Source organism: Silene latifolia, chromosome 8 (assembly GCF_048544455.1).
Source record: "Silene latifolia isolate original U9 population chromosome 8, ASM4854445v1, whole genome shotgun sequence".
In the NCBI taxonomy this organism is placed as follows: domain Eukaryota; kingdom Viridiplantae; phylum Streptophyta; class Magnoliopsida; order Caryophyllales; family Caryophyllaceae; genus Silene; species Silene latifolia.
The window spans coordinates 17,894,959-17,900,958 of record NC_133533.1 but is presented as its reverse complement, the minus strand read 5'-3'; the positions used below and the strand labels follow the sequence as shown (position 1 = coordinate 17,900,958).

At 32.2% G+C, this 6,000-nt stretch overlaps 1 long non-coding RNA gene across 1 annotated transcript; it reads left to right on the top strand.

The window, feature by feature from the left end:
• The first annotated feature begins 1,924 nt into the window (after nt 1–1,924).
• LOC141594174 (uncharacterized) lies at nt 1,925–4,134 on the top strand. The gene is made up of 2 exons (XR_012522032.1): nt 1,925–2,211; nt 3,932–4,134. It is a non-coding gene; the product is annotated as an uncharacterized LOC141594174 (long non-coding RNA).
• Nucleotides 4,135–6,000: the final 1,866 nt, after the last annotated feature.

The following is a 6,000-nucleotide window of genomic DNA, read 5'->3' as shown; positions in this document are numbered from 1 at the left end:
ATTTTAGTAAAATTCGCGCCATACATTCTACAACGTCTATTGTGATTTTCGTGAATAATCGTTGTTAAAGGGGCGTTGTAGTTGCCTAAATTTGTAGTAGTGATATGTTCTATAATTATATTTAAGACAACTTACATTAACGGGTTACTCCGGAGTCCCATGTCAATATTCGTTGGACTTAACCACGAAAAAAACAGGTTGAATCTAAGGGGAACTAAATAACGAATTACTTCAGCCCGACTGGTTTATATCAAAATTCGCTGGACTTAACCTCGTAAAACACTAGCCGGTGTCAAGTCAAATTTTTACAGGTATATCATAGATGTTTAAATGTTTGACTTTAGAATTTATAATTTTTTTTTTAAAATTACCTCAATTCATTTAATTCATATTTCTCGGTCTTTATTTAACTTCTCAATCACCATGTCAAGTAGTAACTCAAACTAATGCGTCTTATATCCTAATTTTGTTGCCTTATAAATGCAAATATAATTTATACTTCAAGTCCAAATTCTTAAATATGAGTTTATACAAAAGTTAAGTGTTATGAGTTTTTTAAAATAATGATGTTTGAAGTGCATATCCGTGCAATTTTGACTAATTAACAATCGAAACTAAACAAAAAAAGGGTTAATTTTTTACATTTTTACGTGCACGGAGCAAAATCATTTTAAACTTGCACGGGTTCTAGAAACGTAAATTTGTTTGACTAAATGAAAAATAGATTTAATGATTTGCACGGGTATGCAACTATTTAGAGAGTTTCACTTTTACTAATTTTGTTTTATTCATCTGAATACTTTTATTTGATATGTAAGTCGGGTTTTTTTGAAATTCCTGTCTAACAAGACAAAGTATTATTGACTCAAATTTAACTACCAAGAAAATATATCATACATAGTGTAATAACTACCTAGCCAATTGACCCTAATGCATTATTTACTTTAATCGCAAATGTAAATTGTAACTCAAAACAAAACAAAAACTTAAATATGACTTTAGAACTCAAATATTACAATTGTAATTTAAATTTGTTGAACAAAAAGTAAAAACATTTATTACTTTATTTTAAAAATTTCTTTTTAAGATAATTAATTTTAAAAGGAGATAATTAACTATTATATATTACTTGTCGGTATTAATTGTCGGACAATTAATTTTATTTAATAATCAACTTGAAAAGAAGATAATTAACAAAAATTTAAAATATTTATTATTACTTGTTAGTATTAATTGTCGGGTAGTTAATTTTATTAAGAGAGAGGATATTGGGGTGTTATGTTTATATGATTGTATCGAAAATAACATAGAATATACGAGTAATCTGTGAATATTTTTTTTTTCTAATTTTTAGAATATAACATAAATATAGACAAAACTTTTGTATACAAATTTTATACTTTTTTTATCAATAAATCTTGATAAAACATTATTCAGTCAGAACTTTGTGCATTTTTTGTAAAAATCTTCATTCATTATGTAACACCCCGTAATTTCGGACCGTTAATATATTTCGGAAATAATTAGTTAAACAAGTAAAATTTGATATTAATGTATTTAAAGTAATAATAATTCAAAGAAATATAATTTTATTATATTTTGAAGAAAAGTATTTATTTTGATAGTTTTGTGATGTTTAAAAATAGTTTTAACCGTGTAAAAATCTTTTAATTCGAAATAAGGGCATATCGGGGAAAAATGACAACTCTTTTGAAAATTGGGTAAACGATTTTGGAAATGGGTCGTATGAGTATTCAATTTTCTTGTAATCTCGTGTTTAAGAACTTTGGTCTTGTCGGAATTTGCTTTTGACCTACGGTTTTAATTATTATCGAAACGAGTCAAAACCGACTCGTAAAATCCCGACTCAAACCCGCTCTTTCCTTTCCTTTCTTCCTTTCACGTGGCACACCCCCTTTTCCCTTCCTTTCTTTCTGATTTTTCTGTCAATACTCCATCTCCTTCAACATTCTAAGCCATTAAACCCAAAAACACCATAAAACTAAGCTTTTCAAGCTAAAATTCATCATAACTTCCTCATTTCTTATCGGATTTTCACATAATTTATATTTCCGGAATCCTCTCGCCGAGATCTACCTCCTGGTGAAGATTATGAGGATGATGTGGGGGACTCCTATATAGTAGAGGATGATGGGTAGCTTCTGTTTTTAGGGTTTTCTCAAGGGTTATTTTGCCTTTTTCTAGCTTAAGGTAACATATTTCGAGTTACTCGACGAAAGATCGTCACATGCTTTGTTGTTTTTGGATGTTTTGTGATTTTTGGTTTGAGTAGAAATTTTCACATGTTAAAATATGGTTGCATGCATGCTTAATTTATGCCTTTTGGTTAGTTTAAGTTAGGATATTGGTATGGGAACGATTAATTAATGTTTAGACGATGTTAAAATGAACAAAAACGGAAAAAAAGAGGAGTAATAGGTGGCGGCAGCAGCCCGGCAGGCCCATGGCTGGCCCACGGCTGGCCCGGGTCGGCCCGTTGCTTGTTTCGCGGTTTTCCATGCATTGTTCGTCATTTTAGATTCATTAATGAGATAATTAGAATAAGTAATGTATGGGTAAACTTTTGAATTAAATCAAATTAGTAGTAAAAATTATGTTAAAGGTAAAAATTATATTTATTTTGGTAATTGCACATGTTAGTATAGGTTAGAAAATGAAATTGTAAAGATTAGGCTCAGAATGAATTATATAGCGATAATTGTAATGTGTTGTTGATTGTGCCGAAAACTGAGCCTTAGTCCCTTTGACTGATGCGATGTCAGTTAATTGAGTGATTGGTCAGCCGCAATTTAACCCGTACCTGTCGCAGGGCTGGGGTTGCGGGTAAAAATTCGGTTGAATGAATTAGATAATCGACCTTTTTCTTGTTTTAGGCCATTTATCAAGTTTTAGTTCACATGTATAGTTGATTGTATTTAATAGTATCTTATATTGTAGAAATGGCCCTAGATTCCCCTAAAGCCTTTAATATGGTTAATATTGTTAGAATTGGTAATTAGTTTTGAATACTTATTGAGAATACTGTTGGATTATCTGTTGAATAGACATTTATATAGCCTTTCACATGATAGAATGTTAGCATTTAAGTTGGTAAGTTGGACTTTTTGCCTTCTTATGGTTAAGTGGGTGTCTTACTTGACTTGTGTGGTGAGTCTTGTGTGGTGTGGGCTAAAGTATTCAAGCTGGGACTAGCTGGGACTAGGTCCTAGGTGAGTATTTTGGCCTTCATCATAGATAGGTCTTTATAGTCTTTGACGAGTATATGTTCACTGCTTGATAGCCTTTGTGTTCCTGACTAGTGGATTTATATCCAAGTTGGGGCATGACCTCGATTTTATTTTGATAGTAAGTGGTCGACTTAAGTACTAGCCGACCCTTTGGTGGACTCCTTAGGGTACTCACTTTGTTTTAGAAAAATTGTGGGTCTTGGGTGCGGTGGTGTGTATCCGCATGTCTAGGTCTCATGTGATTTTAGGCTAGGGTTGTGTTGTGTCTTGGCCATGTTTTATTAATATTAACCGCTGAGCCAAGATACCGGTTCGATTACCTTCCCTACCTCGTGGTATAGACTCGAGTTACAAAGTGACTATTGACGGGACTAAGAACTTATGCCTGTCTTTGATATATTGCCCTTTCTTGTTTGATGATTCTATGAATCATAGAAGGTGAGATGCAAGCCGGCTATGGTTGATAGAGTTTGGATTACTACTTGTTATATTTTTCACATGATAGTTTAAATTAGTCAATTTAGCATTCATATGTTAGAATACTTGGAAATTAGATTAATTTTCATATAGTTTACATGTTTCATTACATGTTACATTAAATATGACGATTCGTGGCTGGGAGGACTCGAAGTTACTCCCCACTGAATTGTGGCTTTCGTGTTTATATAAAATGCGATTGACAGGTTGTTGATGCTTTGTTGGGGTCACAGACGAGCTAGTGAGCATAAGGAAACTTGGACCTAGTTTTTGGCTATTCTTATAGTAAACCTTTTATCTTTTGGTTTTGTATATTATTTGAAGGGACATATGTCTCCCTTTTCTATTCTGGGTTTGTATCTTTACTTTTTCTTATCGTTAGCTATGTATGTAAATTAGTTCGTTAGCATTGCAGGTTTTGGCACCCGCCTCTTGGAAATGTTGGAAATGTTGTGATTGGTTTAGAAAATTTTTTGAAATTACAGGTTTTTGGCTAGTTGGACCAATTACAAACATATCCTACCAGTTTTTCCGTAGAATTTACGCCTTTATTTATCGTTAATTTTAAGGGTGTCACACATTATTTAGATTTTACAAATAAAATGAATGAGTAGATCCGTGTAATTTTTGCACGGGTTTAAAGTTAGTAAAAGGTAAACAAATGACCGGAACGGATGGAGTATAATAAATAAAGACAAAATATTGAAGACAAACAACAATAATAACAAAAATCGTGGTAAAAGACTAATAAACGTAACAATATTCATAGCAAAATATTAGTAATTTGTGATAAAGTTTAGTAAATTGTGGTCATAAACATAACATACTAGCTTAGACCCGTGCAAAATTGCAAGGGTGTGGTAAAAGAATTTTTGGGAAAAAAAATTAGTATTCCATACATGATAAGAGACTTTATTGTATAGACAATCTATCTAATTAAGTTACTACGAGACTTTATTGTATAGCGTCTTACACAATTATAGAGAGACAGTATGTCATTAAATTACTAAGAGACTTTATTGTAATTTTTTTTTCACAACTCTTTTATTATTTTTTGATGAAGAATATGCAATTGCTATTAATCAACGACAGACATAATGTCTAAAATTACAAAAGTTTGAATTCCCTATTTCCTTTCCGTTGCAAAAAACAAAAGTTTAGTCTCCTAAATTCTCTAGATATAAAGCTAACAATATTATACCCATATTACCAAATTGACTGGAAGGACACACATCCGAGTTCAGCATGAAACTAAGTTCAGTCAGATTCCAGTATAATAATTTTTACTCCCATTTGCCTTACCGTGATCGGTCCAAACTCTACCGCTTTCGCTCGACAATCTCAGGACTCCACATTCCCTTGACTTGTTTCACCCTACATGCACCACACTGCCATTTTGATCTTGCACTACCAACCCCATTTCAGTACCACCTCTCCTAAGATCGTGCATCGGCATTAATTTTCATTACTCCTCCCTTAGGTGCTTCCAGTGCACACTTTGTGTCTTTGCGATCTTTGATCACCACTCCCTCATTTTCCCCCCGCAACTCCCTCCACACTTCCCAATAACTCCATGCCACAATAAGCATAATAAACATTTTAACTTTATGATAAATAAACCCTGCAAAAAACATTTGAGTCTTATTGATGAGAAATGTTATATTCCGTATATCAATTTCATTTTGTGTTTTACTAAATTTAGAACGTCATAGATACGTGTAAGGAAAGAATGATATGATCTATCAATATTCACCCGGACAAAACCTGATCACGATTTTTTTACTCAAAAAATTGAGTTTTTGAAAAAAATATAAATTTGCTACATATGAAGGTATAGCAAAGATTGTCTTTCCTTTTTCAAGATCAGAATTAAAGGACGTTATGAAATTTAAGGTACAGTTATGAAAAAAATTGATTGAAAGTCGTACTTAATAATTCGACTGTTACTAAAGATAACTCGACCGAGTAGGTACTCTCCTTCGAATAAGCATTTAATCACCCATACTCAATATAGTAGCTAAAATTTTAAACAACTCAACTATGATATTTTTGTACGTCATATCACAGTATACCCTTTGACTATGATATAGTTTGTGTATATGAGACCCTATACAAATAAGTTTTGCCAAACTGGTAGATGTGAGACTATATTAAGGCATGATTGTGAAAATTCTCATCGCGATAACGTCAATAAACCGTTAAAGAAACAATGTACCATTCTAATCTCCAAGGTATGCAAAATGCAATTAATCCTAGAAATACCAATTCTTTTTAA